This window comes from Eupeodes corollae, chromosome 2 (assembly GCF_945859685.1).
Source record: "Eupeodes corollae chromosome 2, idEupCoro1.1, whole genome shotgun sequence".
Lineage (NCBI taxonomy): Eukaryota > Metazoa > Arthropoda > Insecta > Diptera > Syrphidae > Eupeodes > Eupeodes corollae.
In genome coordinates this window covers 37,789,100-37,802,683 of record NC_079148.1, presented here as the reverse complement: position 1 = coordinate 37,802,683, position 13,584 = coordinate 37,789,100, and the positions used below count along the sequence as shown (strand labels likewise).

Here is a 13,584-nt window from a genome sequence, read left to right as displayed (position 1 = left end):
AACCATATCTGTGCTGGAATCCACGTCACTGTTATTCACGGTAACCGCCTGACCGGCCTCGTTTTGGATTTAATGCGCACCGATAATGATGCCCGCACCAAACAGTCACTCTTTGTGGGTACATCGGTTTTTCGAGAACGGCTCTTGGATTATCTTACGCTTAAATACAGCAATAATGCTTATTTACAATCCCACTGAGGTAAAATGTGCCTGATTACTCAAGATGATTTTCTACAAAAATTGATCATCCATTGTTGTCATTTTTTGCCATCGTTCTGACCATTGACGGCGCTTGAAATAGCCAATAGGCTTAAGGTCTTGAGTCCATTGCCCTTGTAGGAGTTTAAATACAAGTTTTTATGCATTATGTTCATCAAAGACGAGCTTAAAACCATGCACTGGTGTTTTTACATCTTTTTCATCAAACTTGTGCACGAGTTTTGCGATTACGTGCACATTAGGACAATGAAAATTACCGAAATTGCACGATATATGAATTTTGATTTAAACGTACATTTTCACAATAAGCCTAAATAACTTTAACTCGTTGCTCGTTTTTGTATCTTTCCATGGTTCAAATTGAATTAATATACAATTGCGAAATGTCTAATGAAATGCAGACAAAAATTTAACGTTTAGGTGTGGTTCATATTTAACATCGGATCTTAAACCTTAACCTTCCTTCATAACTTTCTAACCTCGTGAGTCGAAAAAAAAATATTATTATAGCAAAACACTGAAAAGTATGAGATATTTATTGTGAAGGTCTCAAAAAGAAGATTGTCAATAAAATATGGCAAAGCCTCAAATCAAACGGAAAAACTTTATGCATAAGTAGTTTTGTAAATTTTTTTCAGAAATCAAAAACAAAATTACATAAAATCTAAAACCAAAAAAAAAGTATTTAATTTAAATAAATATGCTTATTTGTGATTAAAATTAAGTATGATTAGTAGTTTGAATGGAAAAGTTTTTACGTGTTTCAAACAGAGGTTATTTGGCAGAAATTTCAAAATCCCTCTGTATATGAACATAATAACTATTAAGAACTGAGGTTTAGAACTTTAATAACTTTAAAAATAACTATTTTGGTTGAAGTCCTTACTTATTTTAGACAAACATCAACCGGATGTGCTAAAAATAAAGTGTTCTCTTTTCCTGTCACAAAACCAGTGGAAAGTTTAGTACATCTACATAAAAAGTCCATGCTTTCCTTGGTAATAATTTAATAGCATCTTCGCATATGAAAATATCTCCCTTTAAGCACTATTCACATGAGCACGACCAACGACCGACGACCAACGAATGAACGAATATTCGTCGATTTTGACGTTTCTTTCACATGAGAGTTTTTAATTCGTCGCGAATAAAGCCACAGCCAAACACCATTCACCACCGAAACCAAAACAAGAATGATGTTTTAGGTTAAGTACGCGCGATTATTATTCGTTGCGGGTGTGGATAATGTGGAACGCGAATAAAGTTTGACAGTTCGTATCAACTATAATTTTTTTCGCGACGAATAAATTTGTTTTCTTAAAGTTATTAATATATTATATTGAAAAGTAAAAGTTTGTATCGTTAATCAAATAGAAACTATATTGCTATCGTTTTGTTAAGAATTTGTTTGGAAATATGTCTTCAAACGTATATAAACTCACATTTTGTAATTCATTCGTCGTTCGTTGGTCGCGCTCATGTGAATACTACTTTACTCTGATGGCTGCTTATGGGAATGAAAGTAATAAAGGGCCAATTTGTTTTCTTGACATCTGTTAAATCTTTTGTATATTATTCAGTGGCTTATGCCAAATCATCATGGCAAGTTACACGATTAAAAAGCACGTTCAAATGATAAAACTTTAGCATAAAAATGAGTGTTCGTTAACGCAAACGTTACACGCATTGCGCTGATAGACTGTTCAATACGTGCGTTTTGTTCGCGTTTTATATATAGTAAAGTGAGAAATTCCCAACAAAACGATCGGCAGTGGCCAGATTTTTGTATTTAAAGATTGGTACAACTGAAAGAAGATCTGTCAAAATAATAATAAAAAAAACTTCAAAAAGGGGGTTTGTTCGTAGACTACTACATTAACACGTGGTGTTGAAGCGAGCTTGAAGCTCGCCTCAATTCTTTATATACCTGAATCGAGTTGAGATTTATCTATTCTAAACTGAGATAAACCTTTTTTGGAAACATAGCCTTTTTTATTGTTTTTTTCTTGCAAAATAAGCCCAGTTAGTCCATTTTCACTAACAAAACTAAATAATATCAACAGTAATAGATTCGTTTTTTCCGCAATGGGAAACACACATGATTCCAAATGCAGAACTACTCAACGAACACAGCCATCGAGATACAAATGCAATATTAATCGTACCAACATTTGAGAACGAAATCACTAAGATTCATTCGAGGAGGGTATAAATGTCAAAAACCTATCCATAGTCAGATTCTACTCTAACTTTTATCGGTGTTATTCTCACTATGGATATTGTTTTTGTTATTCGTGTAAAATCCATCTTTACTATGGATAGATTTCCCAACAAAACACATGTAATTTTTGGTGGCCAAATTTGAGACGACCGGTTCAGCAAACAATCAGCCTTCACCCGCTCGTTCAAGGAATGCCGCGGTTCGTGAAAGTGTACAACAGTACCAGAGGCAGTCTATTCCTCGCCGTGTACAAGAATTTGGCCATTCGAAGACTTCAACTTGGCGAATTTTGCATCGGGACTTGGGCCTACACCCGTGCAAGATCCAACTGATCCAGGAGCTCAAAGTGCATGACCATAGATAACGCTGCTGTTAACCTTTAGACCGAAGACATAGGGTCCTATTCATAGTTTCTTGATAAGTTCTGATTTTGTCTTTGCTCAAATAAACTTAATTTTATGTTATTGGCCGCATTCACAAAGATAGCGATGACGTAGTCAAAATTCAACTAGCTTTGTGAATGCAAAATAGCACTACAAAGCTAGTCAATCTCGAACTGTCATATTAATGACAAATACAAATATATAAAATAAGAAACATTTGTGTTTTAAGAACTTTAAATAGTTTTTTTAATTCAATAAAACCAAATAGAAGGTAAAATTATGATTGATTTATATTTGTATTTAAATACCGAAAGATGCACTCCATTTTGAATTCTTGTGTCCTTACCGAGCAGCTGATTGTAAAACGTCAAAATCAGTGTGCACTAACTTTGTAGCCGAAATTTTTACACTACGTTGGAGAGGAAATTTCAATTACATTTGTAATTTGATTTGGCCAATAAGAATCCCTTGACTACGTAGCCACTAGCTTTGTGAATGCGACCATTCATAGTCAATTTAAACCCAGATTAAACCGATAATATGGAGTCTTAAAATAAACACCACCGACATTTTGTTTAAGCTATTTCTAAATATATTTAATGTCAAAAATAAACAAACTGATTAATAAATCAAAAATTAAAATACCAAAAGACTTAAGCATACATCAATATTTAGATATTTTGTTGGAAGTTGGAATCCTACCTACTAACAAAAAAACCAAAGCTCTACTTAACCCGATTGGATCTCTTTGAAATAGATGAAGACGATATATATGAAAGGTATCGATTCGGGAAAACAAACTGTCAAGTTTATGATTGACCTTCTACACATTATAGATCGAAATTTTATGAAATGTTTGCTAATATCTGCGTACTTCCAAGCCTTAAAACCACCAGCTCGACTTCATAACATTTCCAAACTAACAACACACAAAATAGTTTAAAGGGTTTTAAAGATTTTCCCTCTCCAGCTTACGCAATTTGTTACCCTTTAAAAGACATTTTGTATAGGTTTAAGTAAAATTTTCAAAATTGCAGCAAAATAAACTTGTTTCTAATTAAACAGAGCTGGAAAATTCCTTACTAACAGCAGCTGTGTCTAACCAACATATATGTTAAATTTAGACTCCAGTTCAAATAGACTCGGGTTTAAAATATGACTATGAATATGTCCAATATTGTGGTTGCTGTTTTTGCTTTAAAATATTCTTGTGTCACAATCCAAGAAGTGAAAAAAGTTCAGTTAAAAGTTAAAGCTGACATAAATGGACCAAACAATTTTTCGGTGTTCTAATATTTAAATGTATCATAAGTGACCGTGAGATCGTTTCAAAAACGAGTACAACAAGGTCATTTTCTGTTTCCAATTTTTCATTTTAGCCATAAGAAACATGGTGAAACAGAGCATTTCTGAGATAATAATAACACTAAGCTTCATACAAAAAGTTAAAAACCCTTCATCTTCGACATCAGTGTTGGAAAATAAAAATACTAAACATTTTAATTGCTAGTACGAATAAAAACAAACAAAATATTTTTCTTTCCTTACCAACAAATACGCAGACATTTATTGTTCTGATTGAGCGTGTTTGTGCTTTGTTATAATTTCCATCATCGCAGCAAATTTATTAAAATTTTTTGTTTAACATAGTTTCAGAATTTGAGTTAGAAATTAATTTTGTACCATTTCTGTTTTTTTAACAATAATGGATATTTGATTACTGCACACATTCTGAAATTTGGGGGGGGGGTTAACCCCCAAAACTCTCAGCTGCATTCGCCCTAAAAGTGTCTGCATAGTAAACTTTTCGGTTTTGTTTTATTTATAAATTATCTATTTTTCTGAGAAAGACTTATTACTAATAATCTTTTTTAGGACTTCTAAAATGTTTATAACGGTTTCTGTTATAATATCATTAGCTTTTAAAAGAATGCAATCATTTCGGAATTCAATCATTATCAATATTTTTTGAATTCAACATAAAAATATGCATTCACTAATTTCAACTAAAGATTTGTAATTTAACGTTTGCAAACACTAATCATCTGCCCCTTAAAAGACTGTTGTAACACCCATCTTACATCAACATCCTAACATTTATTTTTTTAAACAACATTAATAATTTTGTAACATACATAATCATTTGTTTGCACACCAATGTATGTAACGTAGTATATTTTTTTTTCACACCACTGTAAATAAAAATTGTAACAGTAAAAGACTCCAGAGTATAAAACGCGAGGCAAAAATTGTAATCAGTACCCTTAAACCTAAGAAGTCCGCTGGACCCGATGGAGTCTTCAACTTCATCCTGAAGAGACTGTCCAGCGTGTTCGTCATATTCCTGACCATCATTCTAAACAACTGCCTTAACAGCTGCTACTTCCCGCATCGAAAGAAAACGGCCAAAACTGTGGCAATTCCAAAGAAAGGAGCAAGGAACCAGATCAATAATAATTACAGACCGATCTCCCTCCTCAACAACATCGGCAAAATTCTAGAAGAGGTCATCCTTAGAAAACTAAAAACTTTCAGCTTGGCTTATTCGGGAAAAGCACTCCACACTTCATCCGCTGGTTAAATTTTAACACGACACTGCATCCGCACTGTCGCTGTCAACACCTGCTTCCTGGACGTCGAAAAGGCGTTTGACAGCGTTTGGATCGAAGCGCTCACACACAAATCAAAACTACTTGGTTTCCCATCCGGGGTAATTAAAATCTTATTTTCATTTCTCTCTTCGAGGAACTTCTTTGTTTAGTTGCGAAAATACAAATCTTCGGTGAAAATCATAAGAGCAGGAGTAGCTCAAGGCTCAAAACTTGGACCGTTCCTCTTCATCTTGCTGACCAGCGACCAACCTGCATCCAGCTACTGTGAGAATCTTCTTTTCGCCGATGACTCGCTCACATACACTTCATCGATGTCTCTCATTATTGCAGCCAGGAAGATAGAGTCCCTCCCATCTTAGCAAACTGTTTTACTTTTTTCCGAAGGTCCAGCAACGGTAGAGGTCGATGCAGAAGCATTGCAATCTCACTCCCAGATGGATCAGTTATACCTGCAAAGAGAAACGCCAAATATCTGGGTATTCACTTCATCGAGTTGTTGAAATTCAACCACCACTCGAGAGCTGTACTAAGAAAGGCTAATATTGCACTGTACAAGCGTACAAGCAATTGTTACGTCCCATCATCGCCTACAGCTTCCCGGTGTGGTTCTAAATCTCAAAGAACTTCTTGTCTTCGAAAAGAAAATCCTACGGAGATGCACTGGACTTTGCTTCAACTACCAGAAGAAGAAACACTTTAGCAACAAAAGAGTCAACGATGAAGCCAAAATAATTCCCTTGGACAAGTATCTGTTCCACACAGCCATGAAGATCACGGAACGAATGAACAACCACCAAAACGAGCTATTCAGAGGGATGAACTCCCAGCAACGTCACCCTGAACCCAGATATCTGTGTGCTATGGATAAACTGAACGAGGAGCTAGAGCCCACCATTGAATACATAAAAAAAAACTGACAACAAAAATGTCTCACCTCCAAAATTTTACGACTAAAATACGATTTCATTTCCAAAACAATTTTGTGCAACGAAGAATAATGTTTTTGACATCTGATAACATTTTGAGAAAAATGGAATTGAATGTTTTTTTTTTGTATCAAAAATAAAAATCTAAGAAAAACATTAGTCAAAGTTGGTAAAAATTCAAAATCGATTCAAAAACTTGAAATTTAGACTTCAAAATTATTTTATTTCATAGAAAATATTGTTTTCGATATTCAGTAATTTTTATATAAAAATCCAACAATCCGTTTTTTCATAAAAAATAAAATCTACAAAAAATAGTACGCAAATTTGGTAAAAATTGATACGAGTACATATAGACAAACTTTTAAGCAAGACAAATCGAAAGACGGGATGGGAAGTTATCAATGTGGGTCGCATCCCAGCCTCTTTTTTTTCAACTTCAACTAATTTACTTCACTATATTTCCTTACTGATTTTTTCAATTTTTGTTCAACTTTTTCTTGATGTTAGAAAACCAAAAAATCAATTTTTCCTACAATAAATGTTGTTCGATTTTTAAAAATCAACTGTCCTTTCTTTGTACAACTCTGCGCGTTACCTGTTGTGAAAGTACATTCCACATATAACAAAGATATTGAACTCCACACATAGATGGCTCTCCGCTCGCATAAACACTGTGCGCAGTTCAAAATCATGTCAACAAACCTGTCATCAGCGAGTGCTTTGCTACACAAGCTACAACAACACAAACGTCACAAACAAAGCAAACAGTACCAGAATTATTCCACCAAAAATGAGATTTGATCTCGCATTCCAATTTCAGATTTCAGTCCGCTGTCAAATTTTATCCGAGAAAGTCCATTGACGTCCATCGGTATTCGGTTGACAAGTTAAAGTTTTCTCTGCAAAATTTCACTTTGAAGTGTTAAATATTCATAAAATTCCCGGCGCGTATGTTAAACAAAAAAAAAGTATTGAATTACAAATATTTTGAACGAAATTATGCTTTCAATTAGTTTAATATTTTGAATACGTTCAGCTTAGTCCCTGAAATAGAAAAGTGATTAATGAGCGAGTCGCATTGTCCATGTGTCAAACGCTGCATTGGTAGCTCGTAGTCCTCCCTTTTTATCTGTGCTACACGTTCCCCCGTAATAAAAATAGTGTTGTGTTTTTATTGTCGTTGCATATTAATATCTTTTTATTTTTGTTTTTGAAATATTGTGTACCTCAGTGTTTTGTTGTGAAATGTAAAAATTCCTGATTGGAAATTGTTGTGTGTTTTTGAAAGGAGAGAAATTGAATAAAATAGAAATCGAAAAGAAATCCAAAAGTGAATAAGTGCAATTTGGGATTATCGATAAATTTATTACACGTCGTCGTCGCCAGAACCCAGCTCGTGGATTTTGTTTTTGTTAAGCGGTAAGTTGAGTTTGTTTATATCGGGGTGGAAAATAATAATGTGTAGATATAAAAATATTCCTTATGGGGTTCTTACACTATGAATGAGCGAGTGAGTGAGTGAGTGAGTGAATGAATGAGTGATTGAGTGACAGAAATAGAGATAAACGGATACATTTGTTATTGCTAAAAGTGAAATTCGAAGGTGGGAGTGAGAAAGATAGTGTTTGGTAGCCACACTCAAACTCAATTTAATCCAGTTTGACAAGAGCAACATTTTGTTTCATTGGTATTTATGTCATTGCTCTATTGACAGTGAATGAGTGGAGTGAATTATGTCAGCGTTTCTATTGGAATTTGGAAATGGAACACCACACAACAAAAAGCACGTATGCTCAGCATGCACACACAAATGAGATATGAATGCACAGGTGCATGGAAGTGTTGCCAAGTGATTTATTTTATTGTCGATGCTAATTGCAAAGCTAATTTGAGAATTCACTATTGTGTTTATATTTCATAATTTTGACTTGTTAATCTGTGTGAGAAAAATTCTCAGAAATCTTGATACACAAACTGGCCTGTTGATGTATTTAAATGGAACCAAATTCTGATGTCATCGATAACTTCATATATTTTATCCTTCTTCAAATTACAATATCGGGTAGCCTTTTCAACTTTTCGAGAAATAACAAGTTTTCTTGAAACTTTGATTAGTATTTACTTGTCAAATATTAATAAATTAAAATTTCAAAACAGATGCTAAAGTAGTGGTTTATTCAAAAATGTCTTATTCAAAATTCGTATTAAAACTTTTCACACAGTGCAGTGGTTAAAAAAATAAGGACAAGTGAAATAAGGCCAAATCCAAAAAATGTCTTTATTGCACTCTACAAAAGTGAATTGAGACCAATTCTTGAAACTTGACCTTATTTTATTTCACGGCACTGAATTTATCAATTATACCAATTGATGATAAAGTTTGAAGATGAACAAGCACGAGCTCAAAAATACTAAGTTTTAATTCTTGTCATGAAAAGTGCTTTCTGAAATCAACCGTTCGGATTCGGCTTAAAACTGTAGGACCCCTCCATTTATGACAACATTACTCGCACACAAGAATGGTGGAGAGTTGTAAGTCACTAGGCCCTAGTTCTCAACGGACTGTTGCGCCACCTAATTTATTTATTTTACACTAAAAGCTTAGTGTAAATATATGAACAAATCGATTTTGAATTTGAAATACGAGTTAATTGGATTTTAGTGTTAATAGATTCGATTTTAAAAACTTCTCCAAACCATTGAAGAAGATACTAATTATATAGCATCCCAATGAATTTTGTTCATTCTTTTCAATTTCTTTTCAAGTGAAACTGAAATGCAGAACCTAGCTGATAATACTTGAATTGTTTTTTTTAGAGGAAGTTTTCAAACTCAAGCCCCACTTGTTTAAAAATTTGTATCAAGTTAAACTTCCGTTTGGAAACTAGGGCCTAGTGACTGACAACTCTCAACCATTCCTGTGTGCGAGTACTGTTGTCAGTGATGGAAAAACAAAAAACGTTCTTAAAAAAAAAGTTAAAATCCTAAGACTTCATCATAAAGGAACATTGAACAAAAAAACTTCGAGTTGACAATAAAAACATATTCGGGCATATTCATTGTCATATTTTAAAACCGAGTCTATTTGAACTAAAGTCTAAATTTAACATTTATGTGGCTAGGTTAGGTTATGTTGGAGTAGCTGTCCAGATGTCGTTTACTCACCTAGACCTCAAGCGTTCATTGTGATACCACTAATGAGGTTACACATGGGAGAGTAATGAACTTAAACAAACCATTTCGTACTTTTAACAAAGTTAGAGAGACGTTTTGTGCCAGTTTACTGGTATTATCGTTTACTGGTATTATCGAAGAAGGGAAAGTTATTCCTTCTTATGGAGAATGCTGGACATGTACCGAGAAAGTTATTCCTTCTTATGGAGAATGCTGGACATGTACATAGAAGGTGTTGTACTGTTTCCTCTTCCTCCTTCTCTGCTGCTTCTACAGAAGTCATTTGTGTAGACCCCTGGCTAACCTGTTAAGCATCTATCAGCTCTGTTTAGTTAGAAACAGAGTTAATATATATTCTACTACAATTCTAGAACACTTTTATTTAAACCTGTAAAATAGCAAGTTGTAGAGGGCAAAAAATAAGTTCTAGCTGAAGAGCCTAATTCTTTGAAATCCTTGAAATTATTCTGCTTACTGTTAGATGATAAATATCATGTACATACGTCGCATGTTATAACAAAATATTAACTTCTTGTCGTTAAATGCGTACAGTAGCAAACATCACATTGCCTTTGTAACTTTTCTTAATATACCTATCAAAAATTACCAGACTAAGACTTGGAAACACACAGATATTGACCAACCTTTCACTAAATTTCGATATTCAATGTTTAGAAAGCCAATCATAAACTTGACAGTTTTTTTTTTATAGAATCGATACCTTTTATACAAATCGTTATCTCTTTTAAAAGGGTCGATTTGGGTTAAGTAGAGCATTCGTTTAATGTTGGGTGATAGCATTCCAACATCCAGCAAAATATCAAAATCTTAATCGATAATATTGGCATTGACATTGGCATTTTAAGGTTTGTTAGCGTATTATTAAATAAAATGTCTCGCAACGTAATTTTCTCAATTTCTTGTAATTTTGTACGTTTTAAAAAGTTAAAAACAGCTTACACATTGGTTCTATCTTGTTTATTTTATTTGAGTCCAAGCTATGGTTTTAAACTAGTTTAAATTGTTTATGTATCACATAAACATTTTTTTAGCAAATACAAAATCAGAATTTAGCAAAGAACTAAATATGGCCCATTTAGTTTGATGTAACTGTGATTCTTTTTTTCATTTACATGTTTTAATTTTTATCCCGGTTTTAATTAAACTTTCTATAATTTTGCCAACAATAAAAATAAGTAAAACTAAATTGGTTGGAGCGACAGTCCATTCAGAACTAGAGCCTAGTGATTTGCAACTATCAACCTGTGTTCGATTAACGTTGTCAGAGGTGGAGGAGGCCTACCGTTTTAAGGCCGAATCCGAATGTCTAATTTGAGAAAGAACTTTTCATTACAAGAATTACTCTTGAAGAATTTGCCAATTCCTCGCACGAGGCAGTACCCGTGAAAAAAAAAAACTTTAGATAACATAAGCAGGCATGACAGTCCAGCGCACTAATCATCACGCCACGGGTACTACACAAAAAATTAGTGCTTTACTCATAAAAATTACCTCAAAATCTTAAAAAGTCAACAATAATGTTTTCTTTAGTAAAATATCATATTTTCAGTCAAATAAAAGGGTTTTCACAAACTTAAATATAATTTATGTGTCTTCATAATAGTGATATTAAAATGCCCAATTTCACAGTGGAAGTTTAAACTTAAGATCAGGTGAACCTGAACTTAAGCTTAAATTTGAAGTTCAGCTCCTCTAGTTTCACAGTGTGCTCTGAACTTCAGTTCAATTGAATGTAGCTTAGTTAAATTGTATGAATAGAGGGTGGTAGCATTGTAAGTCATGTGATGTAATTTAAGCAATACGTAGCAGATCTTCGCTTTTTCTTTCTCTCCTGAAGCGAGGAACCATGAAACAGCAAGAGATATTTTGTGTTTTGTTGACAATCGGGAAAAATTTGTATTGTTTTAAAGAAAAAGAAGTTTTGAATATGCATTGAATAGGTCCTACATTACTTTTTTGTTATTATTATTTATTTTAATGTATTTTAATTAAGGCTACAATTGTTTGCGTTTTCCTATTATTTTTTATAATGAAGTTGAGTGTTTTGTTTTTTCTTTTTTTTTTCAATAAATTTGATATTTGTTAAATTGAAAAAAATCGTATCTTGTTGACCTAAAAGACTTCGGAAATAGTCATTTACAAGCGAACTTCGCACAGATGTATTTTCATTTTGAGAGTTCGAAGTCCTATCACTATCATAGCCGTTATTCATTGCTTCATTAATTGAATTGTCCGCCGCTGGAGGATCAGCTTCGTTATTTATACAGCAAATGTTGTGCAGAACAGCTGTTGCAACAATGATGCTCTGAATCGTTGTTAGTTTTACTTTTATCCCTGTTGATAATATAGGAAACCTTCTTTTCCATACTCCATACGAGCGTTCAACACAATTTCTTGTTCTAATCTGAGATTCGTTATACAATTTTTCTTGAGAATTGTTACAATTACGTAATGGGGTCATCAACATATACTCCTGCATTGGTAGCTTCTGTCAGCAACTATGAGATGGTTTCCAAAATCTCCATTTTCAAATCTAGCTCAGATTTTAGAATTATTTTGGAATCATGACTCGATCCAGGCCACCTTGCAACGATGTCCCTTATTTTTAATTTTGAGTCACACATGGTCTGGACGTTGAAAGAAAAATAGCCTTTTCGATTCCGAAATATTTCGCCATTCGCACCTCCTAATAAAGTTTGTGTACATGTACAATGTACATAGTAAGTACATTAACAAATGTGTTCATGTTTTAATATTACCTGGGGACTGAATCCGTACATGTGTACAATCTAAAGCAGCTATAACACGAGGAAACCTTGCAAATTGGTAAAATGCATGAACTTTATGTATTTCTTTCGAAGTAGAGCAATATGATGAGAGACTATCTTACAAATTCTGGTAGCGGATGATTAAGAAACACCACAAAAGTCTCCCGCAGTTATGAGGAGTGATCCACTGGCATACAAGTGCAAGGTTAATAAAAGCTTTGTTTCGGCAGATATTGAATGGTTCCTGCAAATTAAACATTTTAAATTTTATCATTATACTATATTATTGTATTTTTTCTTACCATTTAGTTGCATTTTCAATTTGGGATCGGATTTTCTCCAAAACAGTGAATGCTGAATTGTTCGACATTCAAAATGTGTCAAAGAATTCTATAAGGGAAATGATTTGTTCTGAATTGAATGCGTTTTTCTCTTCTCACATTCGCAACTAAAACTAAGTTTTCCTCATCACTAAGATCTTCAATATAACTTTCCGAACTCGACATTTTAAAATAACAATATACTTTTTATTAATATTTATTGAAAATAGGATAAATCACCATCATAAATTAATTCAATATTTAATATGAACATGGCAGCTATTCTGACAAATGTTGTAGTGACTAAACGTTGAACTGAGGTTAAACGGAAGAATACTGGCGTTTAACTTAAACTACAGAATGAACTCAGTTCAATGCTTAAACGAAAGTGTGAAACCTAATAAATTGTTGAACTGAAGTTTAAACCAAAGTTTAAACTTCTATTGTGAAACTGGGGGCTAGGGAAATATTCATCAAATGGGACTGAAATCAACACAAAAAAAAAATAAACAAACATATTTGTTAATCTAAAATCAATTTCTTTAAGTGCTCTTAAATAAATTTAATTTGGCAACACTAAAATGTAAAATGCAACAAATGGAATTCCAACCCATAATCGAATGCATTGAAATTTGGCTCCAGAGTCTAAAGTATATAGATGCAACCTGAGTGTTTTATTTTTGTATTTGAGTGGAATTTTATTTGCATTAATTTTGATGACTATGAAATACAAGACCGAGCATTTTGCAGTCAGTTTGATACTTTGTTTTTATTTTTGTTGGTTGCTGTTTATTTATTTACATTCAATAGGTACGAACGTGTATTTTTTCAATAGGCCTTGAAACTGCCATTAAAAATAAAACCGGTGCATACGAGTATAAGAGAAATAAACAAATAAATGAAAATCACAATTTTCTTTTTATGACAGCAGACAAAA

At 33.3% G+C, this 13,584-nt stretch overlaps 1 pseudogene; it reads right to left on the bottom strand.

Annotated features, from left to right (window-relative positions):
* Window positions 1-257: 257 nt before the first annotated feature.
* Window positions 258-12,697, bottom strand: LOC129944867 (putative nuclease HARBI1; annotated as a pseudogene).
* Between the last annotated feature and the right edge of the window lie 887 nt (window positions 12,698-13,584).